Source organism: Paramormyrops kingsleyae, chromosome 17 (assembly GCF_048594095.1).
Source record: "Paramormyrops kingsleyae isolate MSU_618 chromosome 17, PKINGS_0.4, whole genome shotgun sequence".
In the NCBI taxonomy this organism is placed as follows: domain Eukaryota; kingdom Metazoa; phylum Chordata; class Actinopteri; order Osteoglossiformes; family Mormyridae; genus Paramormyrops; species Paramormyrops kingsleyae.
Genome location: NC_132813.1, coordinates 17,600,241 through 17,616,037, shown reverse-complemented (window position 1 = coordinate 17,616,037; position 15,797 = coordinate 17,600,241). Strand labels below are relative to the sequence as shown.

Genomic DNA, 15,797 nt, shown 5'->3' with positions numbered 1-15,797 from the left:
AAACAAGCTGCCATGCATAAACTGCTCACTTCAACAAGGGGGAGGAAGCCAATGATCCAATCAGCATCAGCTAGGCCTCGCTGTCTGTGCACCCATTGGCCCGTTGCGGCCTTGTATGTCTTCCTGATGAGACTTACTAGACATATTAACATTTTATACCACCTAGCTTATATCTCATGGGTTGCTTTAATTGCAGTAGATACACCAAACCAAACCTAACTGAAGACACAAATGATGGGTCCAGATTAGATGCAGGGAAGGGACCAACATGTGTCTCTGCAGGGTGTTTCAGGTGGCACGGTTCTACGTGCTTCAGAGCACCATTGTGTCTTTCGCTTGGGTTTTGACTTCGGACCAAAACCAGGGCCCCCCAACATCAGCAGTGCCACCAACCGATGAGGGGAAACAGTTCTCTTCAGACCCCCCTATGTCACATGTCCCACAGAAAACTGTACACACACATACTCCCATATCACCAATTTAATATTTACTCAGTTGGACAAACAACACATATGGCTTGAAACAGTAACATAAACCAGAGATTTACTCTGGAAAGGAGAACAGAAAAAGGTTTTGCACAAGAGGAGTGGATCCTCTCCTCCAGAGCAAATGGATCCATCCTCAAACAGGTCAGCACCGGGTGAGGAACAGAGGTGGGTAGTTCAGGTCCAAAGAGTAAATGTGCAGACCAAGATTTCAAGTGTCAACCAAACAGTTGAGTTCTCTTTGACTGTGAGACTTTATACTCAACTGGTTGGTCAAAACATAATCTTGGTCTGGACCTTTATTCTCTTGATGGACCTGAATTACCCACCTCTGGTGAAGAGCTTCCAAAAGAAGACAGTGAATGGAGGATTCCAAAATGCCCCACAAGTCAAAGTGAAATGCCATGCTGACCGGCATTCTGTGGAATTTTATTGATTTTATCATTTAGTTATGGGTGAGGGTGAAATGTAAAGAGTGTGTAACGAGCGACGCTGAGCAGTCTACTACTGGCGCTGGCGACTGGAACAAGGATCTGCTCTGTCATGGAGGTCATTGGGGCATGAACATGATCGCAGTTTAGGGGATTTCTTCAAAGAACAGCAGCTATCACTCCCCTTAAATTCCTGTGGTCAGTGAGATCCATTGTCCTCACAGTGGGGTGGGTGTATTTGGTGCTGTGTTTATTGTTTATGAAAAAGGTTTTTTGACCCACCCCCAAGCCACGCTTAACTCAGTCAGAAAGCCTCGGACTGTAGACACAGGGCAAGGAAGGCTGGTGAGATTCCATTTCCGTTTGAGGCAGACGGGGGGGAGCCATGGCCAGACTCTCGGCTCTGAGGCTCCATGGCACACCGGGGGGGGGGGGGGGGGGCATGCATCAGCCCTATTGCAGTACATCTCTCCTCACCCCAAAGAGACGAGGAACAAGGTATTCTCACTCTATGCAATAATAACAGCGATGAAGTGGCCATTCATTATTGTGTAAAGAGATTCCTCACCCCCCCCCTCCCATCGCCACAGACACCCCCCAGAAACACTGACAGCTGTGTTTCCTTCTCCAGCATGTGGTCTGAGCAGGGATAGAAATGAACTCATTTGGCTCAGGAATGCAGGCTGCACCGGGAAGCATGCATGTGTGTTTTCTGTCCCAGCTAACCTAGTGGCTGAGGACTGTGCACAGCCCCCCGGCTAAGCCTGAGTTATGGGTCCTGGTCACTATCAGCAGGGTCACCCCAAAGGGGATGCCCATTTCTGGCTGTTCCCTTTCACCTTTACTTAGAGGTGCAGTGGGTCCTTTGGCATATTTGTAGGAAGGCCTGACGGATGGCGGAGCTGGGGATATAGGAGAGTGCAGGGGGCTGGGTGTGGAGGGGGACCTTTAAGTTAACGATTATTTTTCCTCAGATGGATCACTGACATCCACAGGCTCAGTGCCAGTGAAGTTCTTCTGGGGGATGTATTAGTGAAAGGGCCTTCAAATGATGAAGGAAACCGAGCTGAAGTGATTCCAGACGCTCCTACGGAAAGAGAATGCTGGAATCGCCCTGTCCTCCAGGGATGAGCCGCATCACCCAGACGCTCCTTGATGTCACTCAACTAGAGAAGCGAAGTCATGAGATATAATTCTTCTGCGATTCTGAGTTCTTCCGGAGTCCAAATGCTCCCAGAGGGAACAGGCATAATTGTCAAGCTCTAGTAGTCCGTGTTCAGCAAGTTCAGTGACTCATGGGGGGGAAGGCGGACCACAAACACGTTCAGCTTCATGGATACACTTTACTCTAAGTCCTTTCGTGCTGTCATCACCCCACGTTTGAACCCGCCTACCCCTCCTCCAGCCAGGGAGATTCCAAAGGGGTGGCTCTTCTTTCTTGGGGTACATGTGTAATTACCTTAAATCTCCTGGACGGTCCTTGTGTGGGAGTGAGCGTCTACCTCAGAACTCTGCTGACTCTCTTCATTAGCGGCTCATTCCCAGTCACTGGCTACAGCAAGCAAAGCGATGATTAATCTTCATAACGGTGAAAAACTCGGAGCCCCGTTCATCATGGCCACTGTGCTCTCCGCACCTCTGCTAACGAAGCCGCTTGTCGGTCCCATGCATCAGCATTAGTTTCCCCTCCATCGCAAGCTTTTAACCCTTTCTGTGTCATGCGGGAAGACCTCCCACTAGGGAGCATCCCTTGTTTAAGAAGGGAGGGGGGCTGTTTTGTGAGCTTTAAGACGTGTGTGGAAGTGGGGGGAGGGGGGCACTGGATGGTTCTGGCATTTAGAAAAACAGTAGACCAGGTAGAAGACTTTGGAAAAGTTACTGGATTTGGGTGGGACCTCTCCGGGTGCCCACAGAAAATGGCGCCACCTTTTGGAAAAAGCTAACCTCACAGGAATCTGGGGAAGGGCATGGAGGTGGTGATGTGGGGGGGGGGGGGGGGGGGGGCAAAACCCCATGTCCATGAAGGAAATGACCTGCAGGAGAATTAAAATAGAGCTGTGGTGGCAGGATCAATACAGCCTGGGGGGAAGAGCTGGCGGCCCTGATCGAACTGGCTTAGAAAAATCCTATCGATTCCTGTCAGGGACCGCCTCCCGTTCTGAGCTGGTTACTCATCTATTTCAGATGTCCTGAGATTAGGTGTTTTTTTAATTAAAATCTCTCAGATTAATGGTGGGCACTTTTCAAACTTATAGCACAACAGGGTCAAACACGGTGATGCTCTTGCATATCTGCACCATCGCCGGTTGTGCGAAACCTTCAGGTCACACTGCAGTCGACTCTCATCACATTCTCATATGACTCCACTGGCCTGTCAGTCCCTGTCCTACTTGGGAAGATGCTGCTGCTGACGCCTTGTGGACCGAGAAGCACCTGAAGTTCTGTTTGAGATCTTTGGCAGATGGTGCTGCCCTAGTCTAATCCAAACTGGAAGGCTGCTGGTTCAAGTCCCAAGCAGAGCCCTGCTGTTCTACCCTTGAGCAAAGTACTTAACCTGAATCGCTCCAACAAAAAGTCCAGCTGTATAAATGGATTGACTAGCTCAAACTGGATAAAAATTTCACATCAGAAACGTATACATACGCAATCTGGCCACCTCAGACAAAAAACTGTTGAATAAGTAAAAAAAAACAACAACTCATATTTGCGACCCATTACACTATATGAGGAATAAAATTATGTCCAGGGCATTAAATATCATCAGAGACACTCACCACCCCTGCCAAAAACTGTTTCAGTGGCTGCTCTCAGGCTGGCACCTCCAGAGCCTTATGGCCGGAACTGAGGCTATATCCAAACACTGCTACAGTTTTGTTTTCAAAGGAAAAGTATTTCCATCCACACAGGCGTTTTCACATCATTTTCCATACAAAATTAAACGAGTCAAAATGTATATGACGTAGCTGTTAGCCTATATTGGGTATGCATGCATTGACAGAGTTACCGGTAAATTAGCCTCTTTTTGCACACTGTATAATGTGCTATTTAACTGCATGCAGGTCAGCAACAGGGAAATTGCCATTTAAAGTAGCTCATCCATATCTGCTATGTTGGAATACTATTCACTTCTCAATAGGGTGACCAGGTGACCAGTCAGAAGGGCCATGAAATGGGTAGGGAGTAACTAGGGCACTTTAAGAGTCTGTGTTTTCAGGAGTCTCCATTTTCACTCATCCACACTGCAAAGCTAAAATGGAGTTTTCAAATGTATACAGTTCTGTTTTGGGGGGGCTTAAAACTCCAAGGTAGGGTGAATGAAAGGTGAAAACAGGCTTCATTGTCTGCGCTTTTAAATTGAAATGTAACAATGTGGATGTAACCTGAGAGGCTGAGGAGAAGCTTCAACCCCTAAGACAATAGGATCATTAATACCACCAATTAAAAACTACATTGACTGCCTTGTTTATTGCACAGTCTGGAGTAACAGCAATTTCATTTCACTGCTGGTGTATCACTACATTCATGCATGTGACAAATAAAAATTTAGAATCTGGAAAAATGGAGGCAGCATTTTTATATACACAATAAAATGACACCCCCTCCGCATCACGTTGTTTCCCCATCCCTTGTTTCCATAGCAATTTGCTTTTTTTCACGCAGGGAGAAAGACACAGACAAGCGGAGAGTGAAATATATTGGCTGACAAGCTTGTGAACCATGTCAAAATGTGATATTGCACTTTCAAGTCAGATTTAAGCCAGGCAAAGAAGTGAAAGTTTATTTAGTTTTTATTGCTAAAGAAAATTGAAGGAGTAGCTATTGGGCTCAATCAATGACGAATTCCATCATGGCTGGCCAAGGCTGAGGTATCTTCCTGCCTGTTATGTATACACACGGGAGGTTAGAGGCAGCACAGACACATGGGGAAAGCTTGGCTGCACGTACTTCATCTCCCTTTCTTCCTCCTTAATCCCTATTCCTCCTTCCTCGTCATCCTTTTCTTCCTTCTGCTCTGTCCATTATTTCCTTCTATGTACTTCTTTTCTAGGACCGTAAACGGACCTTGAGGTCTTTGATCGCAAACAAATCAACCACCTTAAGTGTTTTTTTTTTTTTAATACCCCAAGGAAATGCTCATATGTAAAACACCATAACATGGTATTATATCTGAGCTGCTGCAGAAATTTACAGTGCAAGCAATCTCTTTAAGACACCAGGCTATGTCCTTGAGCGGACCTCTTAAAAAAACTTTGAAGAACTGCAGGCAGGGGGCAAGTAATTTGTTAAATGAGCATCATAAAATGAGCCTACCCTTTGCCAGAAATGCTAATGTCATTCTCTAGACTTGCTATTACTCACCACTTAGACAAGCCCCATAAAAATAAAATAAAATAAAAATGCCCTTTGAAAGAAAAGGAGAAGGAATATATTGTAAAACATGGGAAGTGACAGGCTGGCCTACACTGAAATAATTTCACTTTCTGTTTGATATATGCGTGAATCCCTTGAGTTGGAATTAGGCATAATTACGCAGCTCAGTTCTGGCCCTGTTTTCACCACACATCCGACCTGGTCTCGATCTCCAATCGCATCAGCATTAATCTCTTTCCAGTGCTACATCTTCATTCAGGAACTTTATCACTAATACACTTTTTTATTTATTTTAACGAGGATTAAAACAGACATCCAGCTCGAATCACTACGTGACAGCAAGCTATCTGTGCAATGAGAGGACAATGAAAATGGCATTTCACTAGGCTGTGATCCAGAAGCACTGAGGAGCTGATTTAGTGAGGGGATGCCTGAGGTGCTTGGGAAAGGTGAAAGGATATCAGGTGAAGCTCTGTCATCGGTGCCCTCTGTTGGCATCCTCCGGCACTACAGCCAAAGCCCCCATGGTATGAACATCTTTGGGGCAATGACAGCTTCAAATTACACAGGAGATCTACATATTTAAATATGCACAAAATATAAGATGAACCTGTCTGTGTAATTTACCCGCCTCTCTACACCCAAAAACATTGCCGAACAGTTATTTTCGGCAGCAAGAGATATTATGGTGATGTGTCTTTTACTGTTGGTCTAAATTGCATAATAAGTCTGTTTAATAAGGTTGGTAGCTGCTCTGGGGGAAGTGTATTATGTTAAACGTAAAAGTGCTTGCAGAGCACAACAGCTAGATGGGGGGGCTGAAGGGGCCTGGGGTGGCAGTGGGGGCAGCTCTGTCGTGACAGTGCAACAAAAGATGACGACAGTTTTTTGGACAAAAAAAAATGGATTGACTACATGTCGCCTTATTCTCTAAATGGTTGACGGGGGGAAAAAAAATTCATTTTATTGATGGAAATGGAAAAAATGCCCTTTCAGTTCTGATTTAAATGAAGTGGGTTAACGTGGCCCAGAAGATTTTTACTTCCCCCCAGGTATCAGTCCTCACTTCAGTCATCACCGCCTTTTGTTGATTCCTTTGGATTATCTGTCCAGCATGTCAACCTGCCCAAACCACCCTGCATCCCCTTCGCAAAAAGGCCACAGGGACAATAAATATACAATCATAATTCCATATAGCCTTACAGATTTTTCCTGTGAAACACAGCCAGTGTCCATATTGAGGTATATCGAGTCACAGGAGTTGTTTTCCGCTATTTTTTGTCTATATATCCAGAATACAAGGAGATACAGAAACGGTTTAGAATCTGTCACGCCTTCATCCTGCTCTCTCTCTCTCTCTATCTCCCTCCCTCCCTCCCTCTATCTCCCTCTTTCTTCCAGTCCGTTTCTCTTGGCAGTTAAATGAAATCAAGGTTGAACAAACGAGTTTCTGTGTTTCTTCCCGGCATGGGGAGAGGTCGATCACAGCGGTACCGGGACAGCGATCCAATCGCAATTCTGCGGGCATCGCGGAGACGCCATCTGCCACTTCAGCATGGCATTGCCTGTGCTGGCACAGGCCGGGGCTCCAAGGCGCACACGCCCAGCGCGGGCCAGGCACTCCTACCCACTTCTCCCTTTTCTCACCTTTCCAGTTTCTGCCTCGACCCCCAAAATGAAGACGTCTCACTTTACCAGTTTGTTCCCCATTATGCTGTCTGCATGTTTACAGCTGCAGGCAGAGAGGCAGCCAAAGACAGCAAATGGCTGTCAATTCAAAGACCTAGAATTGACTCTTCCTTGAACAAAGATTCCATCTATCCACCTGTCTTCCATAACTGCTTATCCAGCAGACTAGACACATTCTGGATGACATGTTTGTCCATCTCAGGACACAGTCACACGCAATATCGCACTAAGGGCAAATTTCCCTAAAACTCGTGCCTTTGGGGAGAAGTCAGAGTGCCCAGAGGAAATCCACATGAGCCTGAGGACAGGCAAGCTCCACACACACAGAGGAGTAAAGATACATCCGAATGTGCGGCATTTTAAGTTGCTCTGAGTATAAATCTATTACCAAGCCATTACTGTATAATGTGGTGGTACCAATGGCAGCTATTCAATACAAATTACATTTTTGTTACTCCACATAAGCACGTGTGCTGCGTGAAAAGCATAAATACAAATGCAAAAGCAGCGTTCTACCTTTACTGACGGTGCACACACTCTGAAAAGCTTTAACACGAACTGACAGCCTCCTCGACACGGACCTGCAGCAGACCACCTACTGCCGCTAGGAACGTTGCTCGCCAAGAGGGAAAGAGGACCTGTTTCACATCGATATGAAACCACACCAGCGTTTCAGATTCCGCTCAAAAAAAAAAAAAACGCTCATTACCATGGCGATTGTGATGAATTTACTGCTCTTCTAGGCATTGTTTGCATTGGGTGGAACCACTCAAACCCAGGGGTTTACCTAGCTTTGTATGTAATGTACAGGTTATACACTTTATCCAAAAACCATACACTTTAATAACAAATAAACAAATTCCCTTAGCTTGGAAGACCAAACTGGAACCACTTTACAATTAGACTCCCTTTTGGCACTTGTAAATGGTAGTAATTCATCAATAAAAAGAAAACTGTGTTATAACTTGTTTAAAACTGTCTATTAATATTTTACAGAGTGTTACAACCTAATTAATAACCAGATTATAAACCATAAACTCTTTATATGGGTAGCCTTATTGTAAAGTGGAACCGACCGAACTATTAATTTGCTGTTGAAATAATGAATACTAAGCAGTGGCCAAGAGTCTGGGCCTAAATTAAGGACTATATTTCATGTGAAGGAGAGTCGGAATGTAAAAAAATCTCCAGGATCACAAAGTAAATAAATGCCTTCAGACTGACCTTCACCAAAATCGATGCGGCTCCAGCGGAGGAGAACACAAAGAGACTAAAAGTGAAAACTCGCAGCGAATCGCGGCTGATGCTGTGGGAAAGTCTACCGGCCGTCTGCCAGGCAGACGAACGCAAGGCGTGGAATTGACGATGACACATGCCGAAAGTCATTCGCTCGATGACGCACACAGACGTGAGCGGGCTGCGTTAACGCGGGGGAAAAGCACTGCTTTACTCGAAGGGAGACGTCAAAAGGAGGGGAGCAGGGCTGTGGCAGCAACATGCAAAGCATGCTATGTCCCTCTGGTAGTCGCCACTCTCCTTGCGCACCTTGAGCATCGGAGGGGGAGGTTCTCCTGGGACAGAGATCTGAGCAATGCCTGACCCACTTTACTCAAGAATCAAAATGGCATTGCTGGGGAGAGGGACAGCACGCAGGAAAAGGGACAGAGAGAAAGGGAGGCCATGCAGGGTAAACAGGGGACAGCAGTGCAGGTTTATGAGGGGTAACAGAGACGGGGGGGAGGGGGTAATGCACACGTAGATAATCACGGCAGGGTGCAATGAGAGATGCAGGGTCACGTGTGCCCTCTCCTCCCCCGCTCCTTCCATCCACATTCCCCTCACCTGCACTGCGACGTGTGCAAACTCACGGTACATGCAGACACACTCTTCATACTGAACGGCGGTACCCTGATGGGCCTGATCTCGGAGCTGATGGGTACCGAATACGCATGCAAACACACGTATGGCAAAAGGGCTCGTCGGAGCAAAAAAGGCACACCAGCGCATACAGCGTCCCCAAATGTAATTATTTATCTAATAATTAATATTTAATGATAATTAAATTTAATTCTACTTCAATAGCATTAAGAAAAACAACTAAATACAGTATACATATTATACACATACACACACACATCCACACACACAGGTTTCTAATTATATCTTTGTGGGGACTCTCCATTCATTTCTGTTGTCTCATCATTGTTTGTTTGACTCATCTTCCGGCCCCTGGAGGATGGGCTCCCCCTTTGGGTCTGGTTCCTCCCAAGGTTTCTTCCTCTTAGGGAGTTTTTCCTTGCCACCGTTGCCTTTGGCTTACTCAATGGGGGATCCTTACGAGGCAGAAATGTAAAGCGCATTGAGACAATGTAATGTTGTGATAATGTGCTATATAAATAATATTGAATTGAAAAATTGAATTGAATTTCTAAGGGGAAAACTCTAATCCCAACATGAGGACACTAACCCCTACCCAGCCCTAACCTTAACTATAAGTAACCAAACAGAATATTTACTTTTTTGATGCATTCACAGATCTTTGTGAGGACCCCACAATGTTAGAATAACAGGTTTTTATTACATTGTTGGGGACATGTGGTCCCCATAATGCAATGTAAACCTAATCCACACACACATACACACACACACACGCAGACACACACACACAGATAAAGAACATCGCTGAGGAAATGGGCACCCAGTGAAAAGCATGCAACAGGTGACCTGCAGTACTGGGAACCAGTGGCCAAGAGCTCCCCCCCCAACCCCCCCGAGAGTGATGGATGGTGATAACGGCGCCGTGACTGGACCTGAGAAATGGTCCTTTCACAGACGCTGATGGAGAAACGATATCGCAAAGCCCAAACTCAATTTGCTCAGCCTGCTTGGACTCCTTTTTTCCCCCTCCTCCTCTTTACGAAAAAAGGATTTATAAATCATGATTATTTTCTTAATGACCCCTAATATGAGCTGCCGTAAATCAAAACTAAACCAGAGCCTCGAGGGTTCAATCATTCCTGTATTTGCTTAAGTGCGACTCAAACCGCCGCCACACGCTCTGCTCTGACAAATATGACATGACAAATGCGCAGTCTGTCCTTCTGCTGGGACAGGCTGCTACCTGAACAGCACGGCCCTGGTCCTTCAGGCCCTCTGCTGTCCTCGTGTCCTCGGCCCTCTGCTGGAACACAGCTTGCTGGGTCTCCACTGCTGGCTATGTCATCCAACTCCTGTCCTCAGCGGCTTGCAGACCTGCAGGGTTTTGGGGAAATATTAATTTGCACCTGATTTACACCTGAGACACCCACTGAGATGACAATTTTGTTAACTGATTCAAAAATGGATCTGATACCTGATGTTGAGAAGAAACTGTGTAGCAGTCAAAAATGCCCACTTGCTGAAGGTTTAAAAAATGTCGTTGCTACAATGTAGGCTAAGCATCATAGGTGAGTAATATAATAAGTATTATTAATATAATAAACATTATACTTTAATTTGTATTACCATTTTCATTAGCCACTAAAATATATCCTGCATGTCTTTAATTTCAGGACTTCTTCTCATGCTTGTTTTATTTATCACCCTTTTTACCACTGCTCTATCGTTCCCCACCTCCACCATTTCAGGTACTAGCCCCCCTCCACCCAGGCGCCCCCAACCACCCTGTTTCTCCTCTCTCTCTCTCTCTCTCTCTCCTCTCTCTCTCCCTCCCTACCTTCCTCCTTGTCTACTTGTTCAAGCAGCCATCTGGGACCTGCCGCACCGGGCTGCCACGAATCCATCAAAGGACCTTCCGGCGTCCGTCGGCCGCAGTAAAACCTTGCCGTCACCAAACGCAGCTAAATCCATCATGCTGCAATTATGTCAGTCGGTGAAGACAGGAGTTTGTCTGTCCTACAACAGAACGCCAGATGTGAGCTTTATTGTGTGCATGTTTCCAAAGGGGGGCTCATGAAGTTATTTCTAAAAAGGAGCCCCCTCCCTGCCAAAGCAGTGGGAGAGCGTTAGCAGAACAAGATTAAAACCATTCCTCTTCCGATACAACGTCTGGCAGAGCTTTCACTTGTCATTTCAGCCTCCATCGACGGGGGCAAGTCACAGATAAACTTAGCCAAAGACCATGAAGCACAAACACAGGCGTCGGAAGACTGACGGCACCGTACCGTTTATTGGGAGACCGTTGTGGTATGCAGGTACAGCCACGTGTCCGCATGCTCGCCAACGGTTTCCGAGAGCGTCACTCTCCTATAAGCCGGTATTTCTCAATCCCCTCACCTGTTGCCACTGTCTGCCCTATCGTAGTGATGGCCGGTACCATCGATTGTCTTTTCGATACAGTTTTGATTGATGCGAGGTTGGTATTGCTGGTACCGAACGAGAGATGGAAGGTTAGGAGGGTCTTTGCTGGCAGCAACCGAGAACTAACCGGTTAGACACGCAAATGTTGTCTTATTTCAAAAACCAATCGTTCATATAATGTGCCCCCGTTCAAGACCTTGGTCGTGCCATTTCCTTATACTCTCTGGGAAACTTCCCTTTTCCCCACTTATGGGTGGCCTTGCCCCATTTCTTATGTCTGCTCTTTATAATAATATAGACAATTAAATTTCAAGGTAAAAAATAGACATTTTAACGTTAGAATCGATTCTCAAAATGAAAGCCTTCAGATTGATAGAATATTGATCCGCACATCCCTACTACCTTTTAGGTTTGGAAGCTCGGGATGAGTGATACCACTGGTTTTCTTTTCAATCTCACCCAGTAGATACCCAGGCCCAATAGTGAGACTGGAGGGAATTTAGAAACAAAATTATCTGACAATTTTAAAATTGAGCCGGTTGAAAACAAACATTTTTTACAACTTAGCATTCTACAATAACGCTTCAGAATGTTAACCAATGAGTTTTCTCTCTCACTCTCTGTCTCTCACACACTCACACACACACAAAATAAACCACGACTGGAGAAACGCGCAAATACGCCGCACGTGAGTCAGTGTTATCGCGTGTCATTTATAACTGCGGGAGCGCGACACGCGGTCGCGCAGGTGCCACAGTTAATTGTTTTCTGTCGTTAATCACTGGAAGTTTCTGAAACGATAGATATTAGAAAGAGATCAGGCGGTGCTGGAAAAGTCAGACTGCTTGAACAGTTCAATATGCTATTTAGTATTTATTTTTTTCTTGAAATGTCAGTAATAAATGTATCGGAATAATAAGACTTTAACTGTGGAATCATTTATCAAAGTTACCCCAGAAAGAAGACAAAATGTGCTGTTCTTGGCCATGAAACTCTCGCGCTGATACCCACCCACACCCTGACCGCGAGGGGGCGCGCCTCGGCTTACCCTCAGGTCCCCAGATGTACCTGTGTATGTGTGCAGCTACCGCCGCATGAAGACGACGTTTAGGGTAAACTGTAGCTTAAATAACGGCTTTTCTGTCAAACCTTATAGCCTTTTATGTCCCGGTGGAATTTACTCATGCAGTTAAAGGCCGCTGACGTGGACGTTACCTGGTAAACGGGATAACTAGCAGCGCCAGTTCCGTTCCTCTCTCATTTATCCAGTTTACGTACAGAGTTACTGTGCGAGTTTCATCACTTATTACATCTCTCATACCATATTATTCATACTTCGTTTCCAGTCGCTGTTGTGGTTATAAACCCATTTCGGTTTACATTTAGTTTGTGGTGTGGGTTATTTGCCATAAGCTCATATGTAGGCCTATTTTTGTCGTCCTCTATATCCATCTCTTTTTGCTGTAACTTAATGGAATCCAAAAATCCCATTTTTAAAAATTTTGCCTAAATTAGTGAGCTGCTTTTGACTTTTGAGCTTTCAGCTTACAGAAATAACGGCGAGGTGGAGGAGCTCCCCCCTGCCGGGTGTCTCCGGGCGAGGCCGGCGGGGGGATGCCGCTGTCTGCTCCCCTCTGACAGTCTCAGGGATGATCCCCGCACTTTGCTCGGTGGATGGCAGCCGAAGCCGCCATTTAGTCGGGCTTCGCGGATGAGCGTAGCGCTCCGAGGCGCATTAGTGATGCCTTACTTAAGCTGGACATTTCCCGATCATTTCCCAATGACGCGGATATGCTTCTCGGGGAATCGCACCCGGCCATTTGCGCACCACTCGTGGAGGGGGGCAGAGGAAGGGTGCTGTGCAGACGTGATACAGGAAGCAAGCACGAAGCTCTTTTGTTTTAGAGGATGAAACATGGTTAATTGCACCGGTTTGTCTCAGGTGTTACCCTCCTAAATCGCCTTATAAATCACAAGTGAATGACAAGATGGTCTAAACGAGCAGTTAGTCATTAATAATATCATTCTTTTATTAAACTGCCTCGCCATACAAAAACCAATCGTTCGTATAATATTAGGTCTTGATCGGGGGCACATTACGTGGATACGTGTCCTGAATTTACCTAAATAATTAAACGAAAACGCCACAAAATATCAACACTTTGATAATCAGGCACCTTTTTGAAGTTTTTTTTTTTAACTCATCAGGTTTTTTTTTTCAAGATGACTCATCGGTTCCTTCGTTTGCCGAGTGAGGGAGTCCGTTTTTCGTTTATTGATTACAAGCTATGCGGAGTCGTAAGCAGTGAATGACAAAGCGGCAGTGATGTGATTGAAGCTCTCTAAACCGGACCGCTACTGCCACCTAGTGTACAGCAAGATCTTTGCTTCGGTTTCCTGAGGGACATAAATTTTACACGATCGATTTTTAAAAGATTACTGTATACACTACATTAACATTTGCAAAAACTTATTAAATAAACAAGGAAAACAAAAAATCATCGTTATATGTACAATGTATATTTATGATGTTTATTTAGTACATTTTATTTGACTGCTTCATGTTTCAGTATACTAGTAGCCCTGGCTTTAAACCCTTATCTCTGTGCACATTAATATATACATAGGGGAGAGAAGCTGATTCCCGTTCAGTGAGATTTCTAGACAGCTGTACGGTCATGCTGAGTTCATTCGCAGCAGTGACAGGCAGACCCTTTGTGAGTGTGCAAACAGTCTGGAGCGAGGAGTTTGAGGTGGCAAGCCATAGCTCCTTAGCAGAAGCTAAGCTGTCAGACCAGCAGTTCATCACCTAGCCTCCCTAGGTCTTCTGTGTCCCCATAGCACACACCTACTTCCCCTTGTCTAAAGCTCAGCAGACTGGGAGATATGAATCAGGGGTCAAGAAAGTGTCTGTGGCCAGAGAGGCCTGGGTACACTTCAGGTTACAGGGTGATTTACCCATCGATTTACTAGTGCTAAGCTTGGCTAAAATAATATCTAAATCTGATGCTTTTTGCAGGCTGACTTGCTGTTGAGATGTAGATCTGTGGGACCGAGGGACTGCATGAGTAGCTTGAGGAAAGGGATGGAGTTCTGCAACCTCTAATCTCTCCAAGGAACACTGGAGGTGAGGTTCACGTTTAGGGGATCCCCCCGTCTATAAGGACAGGCCGAATGGGTGAGTACCATAGACCATAAACACCGCCATAGACTGGGGGCGGCATGGTCATGCAGTGGTTAGCACTGTTGCATCACACCTCTGGGACCTGGGTTCAATTGTCTGCCAGGGTTCCATGTGTGTGGAGTTTGCATGCTCTCCCCATGTGGTCGTAGGGTTTCCCCCACAGTCCAAAAACATGCTGAGACTGTTTGGAGTTACCAGATTGCCTATAGGTGTGAGTTGGTTGGGTGGGTTGGTGCCCCATCCTGGGTTGTTCCCTGCCTTGCGCCCATAGCCTCTGGGATTGGCTCTGGACCCTTGTGACCCTGAATAGGACAAGTGGTTTCAGAAAATGGGTGGATGTATGGATGCCATAGACAACCCCAGGGAATGTTCATATAGAACCTTTCCTAGCTGAATTACAGTATACTTCCCAGCTAGTTTTAAATGGCCTTTAAGATAAATGACCTCAGCATTTTTCCGTATTGCTCACCAGGAGATCTGTTTTACTGGTTATGAGGCTTAGTGGTACTGAACCAGTATGTGTATAACTGTATCACAGGAATTTAATGTACAATTTCATCTTCACAAAAACCTATTTGAGATCAGCTAATAAGTTCTACAGGTTTCAAGTGTAGTTTCTGGAAGGGTAACAGCATACTATGCATTTAGAATATATGTCAGAGCAACAGGAGGGTTGACCAGAGCACCCCGGCCCCCCCACCCTGCTCTAAAACAGCTTGGCTGCATTAATACTCAGCACCTTCCAAAGCATAGAATAAATCCCCTCGTTTAACTGGAAAACCTGGCGAAGGCTGGGGAGCCTCATGCCGACGGTGCTCACGTGTGTGAATCATCGCCTGCGACAGCAGCCGTCGATTTGTCCCACCAGCCCGAAGTGACAAGCGTCGGCTCGTTAATCAGAGAGGCGAGCGGCACGACCTTGGATGGCGGATGGGTTCAGGTGACGGGACGCTAATCTGTTAATATGCACAACGGTGTTCCTCCTGTTATTACACGCCCGCGCTGTTGTTGTTGTTGTGATGCCATGTTCCCCTCACGGAGATTTAAGACTGAGGTAGATAAACAAAACGGCCAACCGCAGACATGCTCCCTCCTCATCACCGTCGGCTACCGGTGTGCCGTCATCTGCCGGATGGCTGTAATCCCCAACTGAACAAGTACGATGGCACCAATCCCATGCCCCTTGGCTGGGCCAAAACTAGAGGGGACGTCAAAATCAATAAGGGCAAAAACCAGGTACAGGCTGGAGGCGTAAGAAAACAGTACATGTCAGCAACTCACTCCACCCGGCTTGTGTCTATATACAACATTACATGGGAGACACAGATTCATATAAAC

At 45.9% G+C, this 15,797-nt stretch overlaps 2 long non-coding RNA genes across 2 annotated transcripts in view; one reads left to right on the top strand and one right to left on the bottom strand.

Annotated features, from left to right (window-relative positions):
- Positions 1–9,818: 9,818 nt before the first annotated feature.
- Positions 9,819–13,136, bottom strand: LOC111860831 (uncharacterized). The gene is made up of 3 exons (XR_002842105.1): positions 12,825–13,136; positions 10,692–10,870; positions 9,819–10,228 (listed from the first exon to the last, which is right to left on the bottom strand). It is a non-coding gene; the product is annotated as an uncharacterized lncRNA (long non-coding RNA).
- The window catches only part of LOC111860837 (uncharacterized), an 11,329-nt gene continuing 7,746 nt past the window's right edge, over positions 12,215–15,797 (top strand). Inside the window, exons 1-2 of the long non-coding RNA XR_002842107.2 lie at positions 12,215–12,387; positions 14,295–14,402. This is a non-coding gene — a long non-coding RNA (uncharacterized lncRNA). The remainder of the gene's footprint in view (positions 12,388–14,294; positions 14,403–15,797) is intronic.